This window comes from Trachinotus anak, unplaced genomic scaffold, assembly GCF_046630095.1.
Source record: "Trachinotus anak isolate AG129_WGS33_773 ecotype Australia unplaced genomic scaffold, CSIRO_AGI_Tana_v1 ptg000001l, whole genome shotgun sequence".
Taxonomy (NCBI): Eukaryota; Metazoa; Chordata; class Actinopteri; order Carangiformes; family Carangidae; genus Trachinotus; species Trachinotus anak.
In genome coordinates this window covers 23,492,108-23,512,028 of record NW_027273852.1, presented here as the reverse complement: position 1 = coordinate 23,512,028, position 19,921 = coordinate 23,492,108, and positions in this window count along the sequence as shown.

Here is a 19,921-nt window from a genome sequence, read left to right as displayed (position 1 = left end):
CGGCAGATATCAAACAGTAATCTTAGGATACATTCAGCTTAAAATGACTCAGATGAGTGAATACTGTTCAGTTGTGCGTTTTTGGTGAAGCTTTTGAGTTTTTGACGTCGGCAGATATCAAACAGTAATCTTAGGATACAGTCAGCTTAAAATGACTCAGATGAGTGAATACTGTTCAGTTGTGCGTTTTTGGTGAAGCTTTTGAGTTTTTGACGTCGGCAGATATCAAACAGTAATCTTAGGATACAGTCAGCTTAACATGACTGAATGTAAGTGAATACTGTTCAGCTGTGCGTTTTTGGTGAAGCTTTTGAGTTTTTGACGTCGGCAGATATCAAACAGTAATCTTAGGATACAGTCAGCTTAACAAGACTGAATGTGAGTGAATACTGTTCAGTTGTGCGTTTTTGGTGAAGCTTTTGAGTTTTTGACGTCGGCAGATATCAAACAGTAATCTTAGGATACAGTCAGTTTAAAATGACTGAATGTGAGTGAATACTGTTCAGTTGTGCGTTTTTGGTGAAGCTTTTGAGTTTTTGACGTCGGCAGATATCAAACAGTAATCTTAGGATACAGTCAGTTTAACATGACTGAATGTGAGTGAATACTGTCAGAATCAACAGTTGTGCGTTTTTGGTTTAGCTTTTGAGTTTTTGACGTCGGCAGATATCAAACAGTAATCTTAGGATACAGTCAGAGTAAAGTGACTCAGATGAGTGAATACTGTTCAGTTGTGCGTTTTTGGTGAAGCTTTTGAGTTTTTGACGTCGGCAGATATCAAACAGTAATCTTAGGATACAGTCAGATTAACATGACTGAATGTGAGTGAATAATGTTCAGTTGTGCGTTTTTGGTGAAGCTTTTGAGTTTTTGACGTCGGCAGATATCAAACAGTAATCTTAGGATACAGTCAGAGTAAAGTGACTCAGATGAGTGAATACTGTTCAGTTGTGCGTTTTTGGTGAAGCTTTTGAGTTTTTGACGTCGGCAGATATCAAACAGTAATCTTAGGATACAGTCAGATTAACATGACTGAATGTGAGTGAATAATGTTCAGTTGTGCGTTTTTGGTGAAGCTTTTGAGTTTTTGACGTCGGCAGATATCAAACAGTAATCTTAGGATACATTCAGCTTAAAATGACTCAGATGAGTGAATACTGTTCAGTTGTGCGTTTTTGGTGAAGCTTTTGAGTTTTTGACGTCGGCAGATATCAAACAGTAATCTTAGGATACAGTCAGCTTAACATGACTGAATGTGAGTGAATACTGTTCAGTTGTGCGTTTTTGGTGAAGCTTTTGAGTTTTTGACGTCGGCAGATATCAAACAGTAATCTTAGGATACATTCAGCTTAAAATGACTCAGATGAGTGAATACTGTTCAGTTGTGCGTTTTTGGTGAAGCTTTTGAGTTTTTGACGTCGGCAGATATCAAACAGTAATCTTAGGATACAGTCAGCTTAACATGACTGAATGTGAGTGAATACTGTTCAGTTGTGCGTTTTTGGTGAAGCTTTTGAGTTTTTGACGTCGGCAGATATCAAACAGTAATCTTAGGATACAGTAATCTTAACATGACTCAGATGAGTGAATACTGTTCAGTATTCACAAGACTGAATGTGAGTGAATACTGTTCAGTTGTGCGTTTTTGGTGAAGCTTTTGAGTTTTTGACGTCGGCAGATATCAAACAGTAATCTTAGGATACAGTCAGCTTAAAATGACTCAGATGAGTGAATACTGTTCAGTTGTGCGTTTTTGGTGAAGCTTTTGAGTTTTTGACGTCGGCAGATATCAAACAGTAATCTTAGGATACAGTCAGTTTAAAATGACTGAATGTGAGTGACTACTGTTCAGTTGTGCGTTTTTGGTGAAGCTTTTGAGTTTTTGACGTCGGCAGATATCAAACAGTAATCTTAGGATACAGTCAGCTTAACAAGACTGAATGTGAGTGAATACTGTTCAGTTGTGCGTTTTTGGTGAAGCTTTTGAGTTTTTGACGTCGGCAGATATCAAACAGTAATCTTAGGATACAGTCAGTTTAAAATTACTGAATGTGAGTGAATACTGTTCAGTTGTGCGTTTTTGGTGAAGCTTTTGAGTTTTTGACGTCGGCAGATATCAAACAGTAATCTTAGGATACAGTCAGCTTAAAATGACTCAGATGAGTGAATACTGTTCAGTTGTGCGTTTTTGGTGAAGCTTTTGAGTTTTTGACGTCGGCAGATATCAAACAGTAATCTTAGGATACAGTCAGTTTAAAATGACTGAATGTGAGTGAATACTGTTCAGCTGTGCGTTTTTGGTGAAGCTTTTGAGTTTTTGACGTCGGCAGATATCAAACAGTAATCTTAGGATACAGTCAGCTTAAAATGACTGAATGTGAGTGAATACTGTTCAGTTGTGCTTTTTTGGTGAAGCTTTTGAGTTTTTGACGTCGGCAGATATCAAACAGTAATCTTAGGATACAGTCAGCTTAAAATGACTCAGATGAGTGAATACTGTTCAGTTGTGCGTTTTTGGTGAAGCTTTTGAGTTTTTGACGTCGGCAGACATCAAACAGTAATCTTAGTATACAGTCAGATTAACATGACTGAATGTGAGTGAATACTGTTCAGTTGTGCGTTTTTGGTGAAGCTTTTGAGTTTTTGACGTCGGCAGATATCAAACAGTAATCTTAGGATACAGTAATCTTAAAATGATTCAGATGAGTGAATACTGTTCAGAATCAACAGTTGTGCGTTTTTGGTGAAGCTTTTGAGTTTTTGACGTCGCCAGATATCAAACAGTAATCTTAGGATACCGTCAGCTTAACATGACTGAATGTGAGTGAATACTGTTCAGTTGTGCGTTTTTGGTGAAGCTTTTGAGTTTTTGACGTCGGCAGATATCAAACAGTAATCTTAGGATACAGTCAGTTTAAAATGACTGAATGTGAGTGAATCCTGTCAGAATCAACAGTTGTGCGTTTTTGGTGAAGCTTTTAAGGTTTTGACGTCGGCAGATATCAAACAGTAATCTTAGGATACAGTCAGCTTAACATGACTAAATGTGAGTGAATACTGTTCAGTTGTGCGTTTTTGGTGAAGCTTTTGAGTTTTTGACGTCGGCAGACATCAAACAGTAATCTTAGTATACAGTAATCTTAAAATGATTCAGATGAGTGAATACTGTTCAGAATCAACAGTTGTGCGTTTTTGGTGAAGCTTTTGAGTTTTTGACGTCGGCAGATATCAAACAGTAATCTTAGGATACAGTCAGCTTAACATGACTGAATGTGAGTGAATACTGTTCAGTTGTGCGTTTTTGGTGAAGCTTTTGAGTTTTTGACGTCGGCAGATATCAAACAGTAATCTTAGGATACAGTCAGCTTAAAATGACTCAGATGAGTGAATACTGTTCAGTTGTGCGTTTTTGGTGAAGCTTTTGAGTTTTTGACGTCAGCAGATATCAAACAGTAATGTTAGGATACAGTCAGTTTCAAATGACTGAATGTGAGTGAATACGTTCAGCTGAGCGTTTTTGGTGAAGCTTTTGAGTTTTTGACGTCGGCAGATATCAAACAGTAATCTTAGGATACAGTCAGCATAAAATAACTCAGATGAGTGAATACTGTTCAGTTGTGCGTTTTTGGTGAAGCTTTTGAGTTTTTGACGTCGGCAGATATTAAACAGTAATCTTAGGATACAGTAATCGTAAAATGATTCAGATGAGTGAATACTGTTCAGAATCAACAGTTGTGCGTTTTTGGTGAAGCTTTTGAGTTTTTGACGTCGCCAGATATCAAACAGTAATCTTAGGATACAGTCAGCTTAACATGACTGAATGTGAGTGAATACTGTTCAGTTGTGCGTTTTTGGTGAAGCTTTTGAGTTTTTGACGTCGGCAGATATCAATCAGTAATCTTAGGATACAGTCAGCTTAAAATGACTCAGATGAGTGAATACTGTTCAGTTGTGCGTTTTTGGTGAAGCTTTTGAGTTATTGATGTCGGCAGATATCAAACAATAATCTTAGGATACAGTCAGATTAACATGACTGAATGTGAGTGAATACTGTTCAGTTGTGCGTTTTTGGTGAAGCTTTTGAGTTTTTGATGTCGGCAGATATCAAACAGTAATCTTAGGATACAGTCAGCTTAAAATGACTCAGATGAGTGAATACTGTTCAGTTGTGCGTTTTTGGTGAAGCTTTTGAGTTTTTGACGTCGGCAGATATCAAACAGTAATCTTAGGATACAGTCAGCTTAAAATGACTCAGATGAGTGAATACTGTTCAGTTTTGCGTTTTTGGTGAAGCTTTTGAGTTTTTGACGTCGGCAGATATCAAACAGTAATCTTAGGATACAGTCAGATTAACAAGACTGAATGTGAGTGAATACTGTTCAGTTGTGCGTTTTTGGTGAAGCTTTTGAGTTTTTGACGTCGGCAGATATCAAACAGTAATCTTAGGATACAGTCAGCTTAAAATGACTCAGATGAGTGAATACTGTTCAGTTGTGCGTTTTTGGTGAAGCTTTTGAGTTTTTGACGTCGGCAGATATCAAACAGTAATCTTAGGATACAGTCAGTTTAAAATGACTGAATGTGAGTGACTACTGTTCAGTTGTGCGTTTTTGGTGAAGCTTTTGAGTTTTTGACGTCGGCAGATATCAAACAGTAATCTTAGGATACAGTCAGCTTAACAAGACTGAATGTGAGTGAATACTGTTCAGTTGTGCGTTTTTGGTGAAGCTTTTGAGTTTTTGACGTCGGCAGATATCAAACAGTAATCTTAGGATACAGTCAGTTTAAAATTACTGAATGTGAGTGAATACTGTTCAGTTGTGCGTTTTTGGTGAAGCTTTTGAGTTTTTGACGTCGGCAGATATCAAACAGTAATCTTAGGATACAGTCAGCTTAAAATGACTCAGATGAGTGAATACTGTTCAGTTGTGCGTTTTTGGTGAAGCTTTTGAGTTTTTGACGTCGGCAGATATCAAACAGTAATCTTAGGATACAGTCAGTTTAAAATGACTGAATGTGAGTGAATACTGTTCAGCTGTGCGTTTTTGGTGAAGCTTTTGAGTTTTTGACGTCGGCAGATATCAAACAGTAATGTTAGGATACAGTCAGTTTCAAATGACTGAATGTGAGTGAATACGTTCAGCTGAGCGTTTTTGGTGAAGCTTTTGAGTTTTTGACGTCGGCAGATATCAAACAGTAATCTTAGGATACAGTCAGCATAAAATAACTCAGATGAGTGAATACTGTTCAGTTGTGCGTTTTTGGTGAAGCTTTTGAGTTTTTGACGTCGGCAGATATTAAACAGTAATCTTAGGATACAGTAATCGTAAAATGATTCAGATGAGTGAATACTGTTCAGAATCAACAGTTGTGCGTTTTTGGTGAAGCTTTTGAGTTTTTGACGTCGCCAGATATCAAACAGTAATCTTAGGATACAGTCAGCTTAACATGACTGAATGTGAGTGAATACTGTTCAGTTGTGCGTTTTTGGTGAAGCTTTTGAGTTTTTGACGTCGGCAGATATCAATCAGTAATCTTAGGATACAGTCAGCTTAAAATGACTCAGATGAGTGAATACTGTTCAGTTGTGCGTTTTTGGTGAAGCTTTTGAGTTATTGATGTCGGCAGATATCAAACAATAATCTTAGGATACAGTCAGATTAACATGACTGAATGTGAGTGAATACTGTTCAGTTGTGCGTTTTTGGTGAAGCTTTTGAGTTTTTGATGTCGGCAGATATCAAACAGTAATCTTAGGATACAGTCAGCTTAAAATGACTCAGATGAGTGAATACTGTTCAGTTGTGCGTTTTTGGTGAAGCTTTTGAGTTTTTGACGTCGGCAGATATCAAACAGTAATCTTAGGATACAGTCAGCTTAAAATGACTCAGATGAGTGAATACTGTTCAGTTTTGCGTTTTTGGTGAAGCTTTTGAGTTTTTGACGTCGGCAGATATCAAACAGTAATCTTAGGATACAGTCAGATTAACAAGACTGAATGTGAGTGAATACTGTTCAGTTGTGCGTTTTTGGTGAAGCTTTTGAGTTTTTGACGTCGGCAGATATCAAACAGTAATCTTAGGATACAGTCAGCTTAAAATGACTCAGATGAGTGAATACTGTTCAGTTGTGCGTTTTTGGTGAAGCTTTTGAGTTTTTGACGTCGGCAGATATCAAACAGTAATCTTAGGATACAGTCAGCTTAAAATGACTCAGATGAGTGAATACTGTTCAGTTGTGCGTTTTTGGTGAAGCTTTTGAGTTTTTGACGTCGGCAGATATCAAACAGTAATCTTAGGATACAGTCAGTTTAAAATGACTGAATGTGAGTGAATACTGTTCAGCTGTGCGTTTTTGGTGAAGCTTTTGAGTTTTTGACGTCGGCAGATATCAAACAGTAATGTTAGGATACAGTCAGTTTCAAATGACTGAATGTGAGTGAATACGTTCAGCTGAGCGTTTTTGGTGAAGCTTTTGAGTTTTTGACGTCGGCAGATATCAAACAGTAATCTTAGGATACAGTCAGCATAAAATAACTCAGATGAGTGAATACTGTTCAGTTGTGCGTTTTTGGTGAAGCTTTTGAGTTTTTGACGTCGGCAGATATTAAACAGTAATCTTAGGATACAGTAATCGTAAAATGATTCAGATGAGTGAATACTGTTCAGAATCAACAGTTGTGCGTTTTTGGTGAAGCTTTTGAGTTTTTGACGTCGCCAGATATCAAACAGTAATCTTAGGATACAGTCAGCTTAACATGACTGAATGTGAGTGAATACTGTTCAGTTGTGCGTTTTTGGTGAAGCTTTTGAGTTTTTGACGTCGGCAGATATCAATCAGTAATCTTAGGATACAGTCAGCTTAAAATGACTCAGATGAGTGAATACTGTTCAGTTGTGCGTTTTTGGTGAAGCTTTTGAGTTATTGATGTCGGCAGATATCAAACAATAATCTTAGGATACAGTCAGATTAACATGACTGAATGTGAGTGAATACTGTTCAGTTGTGCGTTTTTGGTGAAGCTTTTGAGTTTTTGATGTCGGCAGATATCAAACAGTAATCTTAGGATACAGTCAGCTTAAAATGACTCAGATGAGTGAATACTGTTCAGTTGTGCGTTTTTGGTGAAGCTTTTGAGTTTTTGACGTCGGCAGATATCAAACAGTAATCTTAGGATACAGTCAGCTTAAAATGACTCAGATGAGTGAATACTGTTCAGTTTTGCGTTTTTGGTGAAGCTTTTGAGTTTTTGACGTCGGCAGATATCAAACAGTAATCTTAGGATACAGTCAGATTAACAAGACTGAATGTGAGTGAATACTGTTCAGTTGTGCGTTTTTGGTGAAGCTTTTGAGTTTTTGACGTCGGCAGACATCAAACAGTAATCTTAGTATACAGTAATCTTAAAATGATTCAGATGAGTGAATACTGTTCAGAATCAACAGTTGTGCGTTTTTGGTGAAGCTTTTGAGTTTTTGACGTCGGCAGATATCAAACAGTAATCTTAGGATACAGTCAGCTTAACATGACTGAATGTGAGTGAATACTGTTCAGTTGTGCGTTTTTGGTGAAGCTTTTGAGTTTTTGACGTCGGCAGATATCAAACAGTAATCTTAGGATACAGTCAGCTTAAAATGACTCAGATGAGTGAATACTGTTCAGTTGTGCGTTTTTGGTGAAGCTTTTGAGTTTTTGACGTCGGCAGATATCAAACAGTAATCTTAGGATACAGTCAGTTTCAAATGACTGAATGTGAGTGAATACGTTCAGCTGAGCGTTTTTGGTGAAGCTTTTGAGTTTTTGACGTCGGCAGATATCAAACAGTAATCTTAGGATACAGTCAGCATAAAATAACTCAGATGAGTGAATACCGTTCAGTTGTGCGTTTTTGGTGAAGCTTTTGAGTTTTTGACGTCGGCAGATATTAAACAGTAATCTTAGGATACAGTAATCTTAAAATGATTCAGATGAGTGAATACTGTTCAGAATCAACAGTTGTGCGTTTTTGGTGAAGCTTTTGAGATTTTTGACGTCGCCAGATATCAAACAGTAATCTTAGGATACAGTCAGCTTAACATGACTGAATGTGAGTGAATACTGTTCAGTTGTGCGTTTTTGGTGAAGCTTTTGAGTTTTTGACGTCGGCAGATATCAAACAGTAATCTTAGGATACAGTCATCTTAAAATGACTCAGATGAGTGAATACTGTTCAGCTGTGCGTTTTTGGTGAAGCTTTTGAGTTTTTGACGTCGGCAGATATCAAACAGTAATCTTAGGATACAGTCTGATTAAAATGACTCAGATGAGTGAATATGTCCATCATCAACAGTTGTGCGTTTTTGGTGAAGCTTTTGAGTTTTTGACGTCGGCAGATATCAAACAGTAATCTTAGGATACAGTCAGTTTAACATGACTGAATGTGAGTGAATGATTTTCAGAATCAACAGTTGTGCCTTTTTCTGACTCAAAAAAAAAACCTCAAAAGCTTCACCAAAAACGCACAACTGTTGATTCTGACAGTATTCACTCACATTCAGTCATTTTAAACTGACTGTATCCTAAGATTACTGTTTGATATCTGCCGACGTCAAAAACTCAAAAGCTTCACCAAAAACGCACAACTGAACAGTATTCACTCATCTGAGTCATTGACTCTATCCTAAGATTACTGTTTGATATCTGCCGACGTCAAAAACTCAAAAGCTTCACCAAAAACGCACAACTGTTGATACTAAACAGTATTCACTCACATTCAGTCATGTTAAACTGATTGTATCCTAAGATAACTGTTTGATATCTGCCGACGTCAAAAACTCAAAAGCTTCACCAAAAACGCACAACTGAACAGTATTCACTCACATTCAGTCATTTTTAGCTGACTGTATCCTAAGATTACTGTTTGATATCTGCCGAGGTCAAAAACTCATAATCTTCACCAAAAACGCACAACTGAACAGTATTCACTCATCTGAGTCATTTTAAGATGACTGTATCCTAAAATAACTGTTTGATCTCTGCCGACGTCAAAAACTCAAAAGCTTCACCAAAAACGCACAACTGTTGATTCTAAACAGTATTCACTCACATTCAGTCATTTTAAGCTGACTGTATCCTAAGATTACTGTTTGATATCTGCCGACGTCAAAAACTCATAAACTTCACCAAAAACGCACAACTGTTGATACTAAACAGTATTCACTCACATTCAGTCATGTTAAACTGACTGTATCCTAAGATTACTGTTTGATATCTGCCGACGTCAAAAACTCAAAAGCTTCACCAAAAACGCACAACTGTAGATTATAAACAGTATTCACTCACATTCAGTCATTTCGAGCTGACTGTATCCTAAGATTACTGTTTGATATCTGCCGACGTCAAAAACTCAAAAGCTTCACCAAAAACGCACAACTGAACAGTATTCACTCACATTCAGTGATTTTAAACTGACTGTATCCTAAGATTACTGTTTGATATCTGCCGACGTCAAAAACTCAAAAGCTTCACCAAAAACGCACAACTGAACAGTATTCACTCACATTCAGTCATTTCGAGCTGACTGTATCCTAAGATTACTGTTTGATATCTGCCGACGTCAAAAACTCAAAAGCTTCACCAAAAACGCACAAGTGAACAGTATTCACTCACATTCAGTGATTTTAAACTGACTGTATCCTAAGATTACTGTTTGATATCTGCCGACGTCAAAAACTCAAAAGCTTCACCAAAAACGCACAACTGAACAGTATTCACTCATCTGAGTCATTTTTAGCTGACTGTATCCTAAGATTACTGTTTGATATCTGCCGACGTCAAAAACTCAAAAGCTTCACCAAAAACGCACAACTGTTGATTCTAAACATTATTTACTCACATTCAGTCATGTTAAACTGACTGTATCCTAAGATTACTGTTTGATATCTGCCGACGTCAAAAACTCAAAAGCTTCACCAAAAACGCACAACTGAACAGTATTCACTCATCTGAGTTATGTTAAGCTGACTGTATCCTAAGATTACTGTTTGATATCTGCCGACGTCAAAAACTCAAAAGCTTCACCAAAAACGCACAACTGAACAGTATTCACTCACATTCAGTGATTTTAAACTGACTGTATCCTAAGATTACTGTTTGATATCTGCCGACGTCAAAAACTCAAAAGCTTCACCAAAAACGCACAACTGAACAGTATTCACTCACATTCAGTCATTTCGAGCTGACTGTATCCTAAGATTACTGTTTGATATCTGCCGACGTCAAAAACTCAAAAGCTTCACCAAAAACGCACAAGTGAACAGTATTCACTCACATTCAGTGATTTTAAACTGACTGTATCCTAAGATTACTGTTTGATATCTGCCGACGTCAAAAACTCAAAAGCTTCACCAAAAACGCACAACTGAACAGTATTCACTCACATTCACTCATTTCGAGCTGACTGTATCCTAAGATTACTGTTTGATATCTGCCGACGTCAAAAACTCAAAAGCTTCACCAAAAACGCACAACTGAACAGTATTCACTCATCTGAGTCATTTTGAGCTGACTGTATCCTAAGATTACTGTTTGATATCTGCCGACGTCAAAAACTCAAAATCTTCACCAAAAACGCACAACCGAAAAGTATTCACTCACATTCAGTCATTTCGAGCTGACTGTATCCTAAGATTACTGTTTGATATCTGCCGACGTCAAAAACTCAAAAGCTTCACCAAAAACGCACAACTGTTGATTCTAAACAGTATTCACTCACATTCAGTCATTTTGAGCTGACTGTATCCTAAGATTACTGTTTGATATCTGCCGACGTCAAAAACTCAAAAGCTTCACCAAAAACGCACAACTGAACAGTATTCACTCATCTGAGTCATTTTTAGCTGACTGTATCCTAAGATTACTGTTTGATATCTGCCGACGTCAAAAACTCAAAAGCTTCACCAAAAACGCACAACTGAACAGTATTCACTCACATTCAGTCATTTCGAGCTGACTGTATCCTAAGATTACTGTTTGATATCTGCCGACGTCAAAAACTCAAAAGCTTCACCAAAAACGCACAACTGTTGATTCGAAACAGTATTCACTCACATTCAGTCATGTTAAACTGACTGTATCTTAAGATTACTGTTTGATATCTGCCGACGTCAAAAACTCAAAAGCTTCAACAAAAACGCACAACTGTTGATTCTAAACAGTATTCGCTCACATTCAGTCATTTGGAGCTGACTCTATCTTAAGCTTACTGTTCGATATCTGCAGACGTCAAAAACTCAAAAGCTTCACCAAAAACGCACAACTGAACAGTATTCACTCATCTGAGTCATGTTAAACTGACTGTATCCTAAGATTACTGTTTGATATCTGCCGACGTCAAAAACTCAAAAGCTTCACCAAAAACGCACAACTGAACAGTATTCACTCATCTGAGTCATTTTTAGCTGACTGTATCCTAAGATTACTGTTTGATATCTGCCGACGTCAAAAACTCAAAAGCTTCACCAAAAACGCACAACTGAACAGTATTCACTCACATTCACTCATTTCGAGCTGACTGTATCCTAAGATTACTGCTTGATATCTGCCGACGTCAAAAACTCAAAAGCTTCACCAAAAACGCACAACTGAACAGTATTCACTCACATTCAGTGATTTTAAACTGACTGTATCCTAAGATTACTGTTTGATATCTGCCGACGTCAAAAACTCAAAAGCTTCACCAAAAATGCACAACTGAACAGTATTCACTCATCTGAGTCATTTTGAGCTGACTGTATCCTAAGATTACTGTTTGATATCTGCCGACGTCAAAAACTCAAAATCTTCACCAAAAACGCACAACCGAAAAGTATTCACTCACATTCAGTCATTTCGAGCTGACTGTATCCTAAGATTACTGTTTGATATCTGCCGACGTCAAAAACTCAAAAGCTTCACCAAAAACGCACAACTGTTGATTCTAAACAGTATTCACTCACATTCAGTCATTTCGAGCTGACTGTATCCTAAGATTACTGTTTGATATCTGCCGACGTCAAAAACTCAAAAGCTTCACCAAAAACGCACAACTGAACAGTATTCACTCATCTGAGTCATTTTTAGCTGACTGTATCCTAAGATTACTGTTTGATATCTGCCGACGTCAAAAACTCAAAAGCTTCACCAAAAACGCACAACTGACCAGTATTCACTCACATTCAGTCATTTCGAGCTGACTGTATCCTAAGATTACTGTTTGATATCTGCCGACGTCAAAAACTCAAAAGCTTCACCAAAAACGCACAACTGTTGATTCGAAACAGTATTCACTCACATTCAGTCATGTTAAACTGACTGTATCTTAAGATTACTGTTTGATATCTGCCGACGTCAAAAACTCAAAAGCTTCAACAAAAACGCACAACTGTTGATTCTAAACAGTATTCGCTCACATTCAGTCATTTGGAGCTGACTCTATCTTAAGCTTACTGTTCGATATCTGCAGACGTCAAAAACTCAAAAGCTTCACCAAAAACGCACAACTGAACAGTATTCACTCATCTGAGTCATGTTAAACTGACTGTATCCTAAGATTACTGTTTGATATCTGCCGACGTCAAAAACTCAAAAGCTTCACCAAAAACGCACAAGTGAACAGTATTCACTCACATTCAGTCATTTTAATCAGACTGTATCCTAAGATTACTGTTTGATATCTGGCGACATTTAAAACTCAAAAGCTTCACCAAAAACGCACAGCTGTTGATTGTGAACAGTATTCACTCACATTCAGTCATTTTAAACTGACTGTATCCTAAAATTACTGTTTGATATCTGCCGACGTCAAAAACTCAAAAGCTTCACCAAAAACGCACAACTGAACAGTATTCACTCACATTCAGTGATTTTAAACTGACTGTATCCTAAGATTACTGTTTGATATCTGCCGACGTCAAAAACTCAAAAGCTTCACCAAAAACGCACAACTGAACAGTATTCACTCATCTGAGTCATTTTTAGCTGACTGTATCCTAAGATTACTGTTTGATATCTGCCGACGTCAAAAACTCAAAAGCTTCACCAAAAACGCACAACTGAACAGTATTCACTCACATTCAGTCATTTCGAGCTGACTGTATCCTAAGATTACTGTTTGATATCTGCCGACGTCAAAAACTCAAAAGCTTCACCAAAAACGCACAACTGAACAGTATTCACTCATCTGAGTTATGTTAAGCTGACTGTATCCTAAGATTACTGTTTGATATCTGCCGACGTCAAAAACTCAAAAGCTTCACCAAAAACGCACAACTGAACAGTATTCACTCACATTCAGTGATTTTAAACTGACTGTATCCTAAGATTACTGTTTGATATCTGCCGACGTCAAAAACTCAAAAGCTTCACCAAAAACGCACAACTGAACAGTATTCACTCACATTCACTCATTTCGAGCTGACTGTATCCTAAGATTACTGTTTGATATCTGCCGACGTCAAAAACTCAAAAGCTTCACCAAAAACGCACAAGTGAACAGTATTCACTCACATTCAGTGATTTTAAACTGACTGTATCCTAAGATTACTGTTTGATATCTGCCGACGTCAAAAACTCAAAAGCTTCACCAAAAACGCACAACTGAACAGTATTCACTCATCTGAGTCATTTTTAGCTGACTGTATCCTAAGATTACTGTTTGATATCTGCCGACGTCAAAAACTCAAAAGCTTCACCAAAAACGCACAACTGTTGATTCTAAACATTATTTACTCACATTCAGTCATGTTAAACTGACTGTATCCTAAGATTACTGTTTGATATCTGCCGACGTCAAAAACTCAAAAGCTTCACCAAAAACGCACAACTGAACAGTATTCACTCATCTGAGTTATGTTAAGCTGACTGTATCCTAAGATTACTGTTTGATATCTGCCGACGTCAAAAACTCAAAAGCTTCACCAAAAACGCACAACTGAACAGTATTCACTCACATTCAGTGATTTTAAACTGACTGTATCCTAAGATTACTGTTTGATATCTGCCGACGTCAAAAACTCAAAAGCTTCACCAAAAACGCACAACTGAACAGTATTCACTCACATTCAGTCATTTCGAGCTGACTGTATCCTAAGATTACTGTTTGATATCTGCCGACGTCAAAAACTCAAAAGCTTCACCAAAAACGCACAAGTGAACAGTATTCACTCACATTCAGTGATTTTAAACTGACTGTATCCTAAGATTACTGTTTGATATCTGCCGACGTCAAAAACTCAAAAGCTTCACCAAAAACGCACAACTGAACAGTATTCACTCACATTCACTCATTTCGAGCTGACTGTATCCTAAGATTACTGTTTGATATCTGCCGACGTCAAAAACTCAAAAGCTTCACCAAAAACGCACAACTGAACAGTATTCACTCATCTGAGTCATTTTGAGCTGACTGTATCCTAAGATTACTGTTTGATATCTGCCGACGTCAAAAACTCAAAATCTTCACCAAAAACGCACAACCGAAAAGTATTCACTCACATTCAGTCATTTCGAGCTGACTGTATCCTAAGATTACTGTTTGATATCTGCCGACGTCAAAAACTCAAAAGCTTCACCAAAAACGCACAACTGTTGATTCTAAACAGTATTCACTCACATTCAGTCATTTTGAGCTGACTGTATCCTAAGATTACTGTTTGATATCTGCCGACGTCAAAAACTCAAAAGCTTCACCAAAAACGCACAACTGAACAGTATTCACTCATCTGAGTCATTTTTAGCTGACTGTATCCTAAGATTACTGTTTGATATCTGCCGACGTCAAAAACTCAAAAGCTTCACCAAAAACGCACAACTGAACAGTATTCACTCACATTCAGTCATTTCGAGCTGACTGTATCCTAAGATTACTGTTTGATATCTGCCGACGTCAAAAACTCAAAAGCTTCACCAAAAACGCACAACTGTTGATTCGAAACAGTATTCACTCACATTCAGTCATGTTAAACTGACTGTATCTTAAGATTACTGTTTGATATCTGCCGACGTCAAAAACTCAAAAGCTTCAACAAAAACGCACAACTGTTGATTCTAAACAGTATTCGCTCACATTCAGTCATTTGGAGCTGACTCTATCTTAAGCTTACTGTTCGATATCTGCAGACGTCAAAAACTCAAAAGCTTCACCAAAAACGCACAACTGAACAGTATTCACTCATCTGAGTCATGTTAAACTGACTGTATCCTAAGATTACTGTTTGATATCTGCCGACGTCAAAAACTCAAAAGCTTCACCAAAAACGCACAACTGAACAGTATTCACTCATCTGAGTCATTTTTAGCTGACTGTATCCTAAGATTACTGTTTGATATCTGCCGACGTCAAAAACTCAAAAGCTTCACCAAAAACGCACAACTGAACAGTATTCACTCACATTCACTCATTTCGAGCTGACTGTATCCTAAGATTACTGCTTGATATCTGCCGACGTCAAAAACTCAAAAGCTTCACCAAAAACGCACAACTGAACAGTATTCACTCACATTCAGTGATTTTAAACTGACTGTATCCTAAGATTACTGTTTGATATCTGCCGACGTCAAAAACTCAAAAGCTTCACCAAAAATGCACAACTGAACAGTATTCACTCATCTGAGTCATTTTGAGCTGACTGTATCCTAAGATTACTGTTTGATATCTGCCGACGTCAAAAACTCAAAATCTTCACCAAAAACGCACAACCGAAAAGTATTCACTCACATTCAGTCATTTCGAGCTGACTGTATCCTAAGATTACTGTTTGATATCTGCCGACGTCAAAAACTCAAAAGCTTCACCAAAAACGCACAACTGTTGATTCTAAACAGTATTCACTCACATTCAGTCATTTTGAGCTGACTGTATCCTAAGATTACTGTTTGATATCTGCCGACGTCAAAAACTCAAAAGCTTCACCAAAAACGCACAACTGAACAGTATTCACTCATCTGAGTCATTTTTAGCTGACTGTATCCTAAGATTACTGTTTGATATCTGCCGACGTCAAAAACTCAAAAGCTTCACCAAAAACGCACAACTGAACAGTATTCACTCACATTCAGTCATTTCGAGCTGACTGTATCCTAAGATTACTGTTTGATATCTGCCGACGTCAAAAACTCAAAAGCTTCACCAAAAACGCACAACTGTTGATTCGAAACAGTATTCACTCACATTCAGTCATGTTAAACTGACTGTATCTTAAGATTACTGTTTGATATCTGCCGACGTCAAAAACTCAAAAGCTTCAACAAAAACGCACAACTGTTGATTCTAAACAGTATTCGCTCACATTCAGTCATTTGGAGCTGACTCTATCTTAAGCTTACTGTTCGATATCTGCAGACGTCAAAAACTCAAAAGCTTCACCAAAAACGCACAACTGAACAGTATTCACTCATCTGAGTCATGTTAAACTGACTGTATCCTAAGATTACTGTTTGATATCTGCCGACGTCAAAAACTCAAAAGCTTCACCAAAAACGCACAACTGAACAGTATTCACTCATCTGAGTCATTTTTAGCTGACTGTATCCTAAGATTACTGTTTGATATCTGCCGACGTCAAAAACTCAAAAGCTTCACCAAAAACGCACAACTGAACAGTATTCACTCACATTCACTCATTTCGAGCTGACTGTATCCTAAGATTACTGCTTGATATCTGCCGACGTCAAAAACTCAAAAGCTTCACCAAAAACGCACAACTGAACAGTATTCACTCACATTCAGTGATTTTAAACTGACTGTATCCTAAGATTACTGTTTGATATCTGCCGACGTCAAAAACTCAAAAGCTTCACCAAAAATGCACAACTGAACAGTATTCACTCATCTGAGTCATTTTGAGCTGACTGTATCCTAAGATTACTGTTTGATATCTGCCGACGTCAAAAACTCAAAATCTTCACCAAAAACGCACAACCGAAAAGTATTCACTCACATTCAGTCATTTCGAGCTGACTGTATCCTAAGATTACTGTTTGATATCTGCCGACGTCAAAAACTCAAAAGCTTCACCAAAAACGCACAACTGTTGATTCTAAACAGTATTCACTCACATTCAGTCATTTTGAGCTGACTGTATCCTAAGATTACTGTTTGATATCTGCCGACGTCAAAAACTCAAAAGCTTCACCAAAAACGCACAACTGAACAGTATTCACTCATCTGAGTCATTTTTAGCTGACTGTATCCTAAGATTACTGTTTGATATCTGCCGACGTCAAAAACTCAAAAGCTTCACCAAAAACGCACAACTGAACAGTATTCACTCACATTCAGTCATTTCGAGCTGACTGTATCCTAAGATTACTGTTTGATATCTGCCGACGTCAAAAACTCAAAAGCTTCACCAAAAACGCACAACTGTTGATTCGAAACAGTATTCACTCACATTCAGTCATGTTAAACTGACTGTATCTTAAGATTACTGTTTGATATCTGCCGACGTCAAAAACTCAAAAGCTTCAACAAAAACGCACAACTGTTGATTCTAAACAGTATTCGCTCACATTCAGTCATTTGGAGCTGACTCTATCTTAAGCTTACTGTTCGATATCTGCAGACGTCAAAAACTCAAAAGCTTCACCAAAAACGCACAACTGAACAGTATTCACTCATCTGAGTCATGTTAAACTGACTGTATCCTAAGATTACTGTTTGATATCTGCCGACGTCAAAAACTCAAAAGCTTCACCAAAAACGCACAAGTGAACAGTATTCACTCACATTCAGTCATTTTAATGAGACTGTATCTTAAGATTAATGTTTGATATCTGCCGACGTCAAAAACTCAAAAGCTTCACCAAAAACGCACAACTGAACAGTATTCACTCACATTCAGTGATTTTAAACTGACTGTATCCTAAGATTACTGTTTGATATCTGCCGACGTCAAAAACTCAAAAGCTTCACCAAAAAGGCACAACTGAACAGTATTCACTCATCTGAGTCATTTTGAGCTGACTGTATCCTAAGATTACTGTTTGATATCTGCCGACGTCAAAAACTCAAAATCTTCACCAAAAACGCACAACCGAAAAGTATTCACTCACATTCAGTCATTTCGAGCTGACTGTATCCTAAGATTACTGTTTGATATCTGCCGACGTCAAAAACTCAAAAGCTTCACCAAAAACGCACAACTGAACAGTATTCACTCATCTGAGTCATTTTTAGCTGACTGTATCCTAAGATTACTGTTTGATATCTGCCGACGTCAAAAACTCAAAAGCTTCACCAAAAACGCACAACTGAACAGTATTCACTCACATTCAGTCATTTCGAGCTGACTGTATCCTAAGATTACTGTTTGATATCTGCCGACGTCAAAAACTCAAAAGCTTCACCAAAAACGCACAACTGTTGATTCGAAACAGTATTCACTCACATTCAGTCATGTTAAACTGACTGTATCTTAAGATTACTGTTTGATATCTGCCGACGTCAAAAACTCAAAAGCTTCAACAAAAACGCACAACTGTTGATTCTAAACAGTATTCGCTCACATTCAGTCATTTGGAGCTGACTCTATCTTAAGCTTACTGTTCGATATCTGCAGACGTCAAAAACTCAAAAGCTTCACCAAAAACGCACAACTGAACAGTATTCACTCATCTGAGTCATGTTAAACTGACTGTATCCTAAGATTACTGTTTGATATCTGCCGACGTCAAAAACTCAAAAGCTTCACCAAAAACGCACAAGTGAACAGTATTCACTCACATTCAGTCATTTTAATGAGACTGTATCTTAAGATTAATGTTTGATATCTGCCGACGTCAAAAACTCAAAAGCTTCACCAAAAACGCACAACTGAACAGTATTCACTCACATTCAGTGATTTTAAACTGACTGTATCCTAAGATTACTGTTTGATATCTGCCGACGTCAAAAACTCAAAAGCTTCACCAAAAACGCACAACTGAACAGTATTCACTCATCTGAGTCATTTTTAGCTGACTGTATCCTAAGATTACTGTTTGATATCTGCCGACGTCAAAAACTCAAAAGCTTCACCAAAAACGCACAACTGAACAGTATTCACTCACATTCAGTCATTTCGAGCTGACTGTATCCTAAGATTACTGTTTGATATCTGCCGACGTCAAAAACTCAAAAGCTTCACCAAAAACGCACAAGTGAACAGTATTCACTCACATTCAGTGATTTTAAACTGACTGTATCCTAAGATTACTGTTTGATATCTGCCGACGTCAAAAACTCAAAAGCTTCACCAAAAACGCACAACTGAACAGTATTCACTCACATTCAGTCATTTCGAGCTGACTGTATCCTAAGATTACTGTTTGATATCTGCCGACGTCAAAAACTCAAAAGCTTCACCAAAAACGCACAACTGTTGATTCGAAACAGTATTCACTCACATTCAGTCATGTTAAACTGACTGTATCTTAAGATTACTGTTTGATATCTGCCGACGTCAAAAACTCAAAAGCTTCAACAAAAACGCACAACTGTTGATTCTAAACAGTATTCGCTCACATTCAGTCATTTGGAGCTGACTCTATCTTAAGCTTACTGTTCGATATCTGCAGACGTCAAAAACTCAAAAGCTTCACCAAAAACGCACAACTGAACAGTATTCACTCATCTGAGTCATGTTAAACTGACTGTATCCTAAGATTACTGTTTGATATCTGCCGACGTCAAAAACTCAAAAGCTTCACCAAAAACGCACAAGTGAACAGTATTCACTCACATTCAGTCATTTTAATGAGACTGTATCTTAAGATTAATGTTTGATATCTGCCGACGTCAAAAACTCAAAAGCTTCACCAAAAACGCACAACTGAACAGTATTCACTCACATTCAGTGATTTTAAACTGACTGTATCCTAAGATTACTGTTTGATATCTGCCGACGTCAAAAACTCAAAAGCTTCA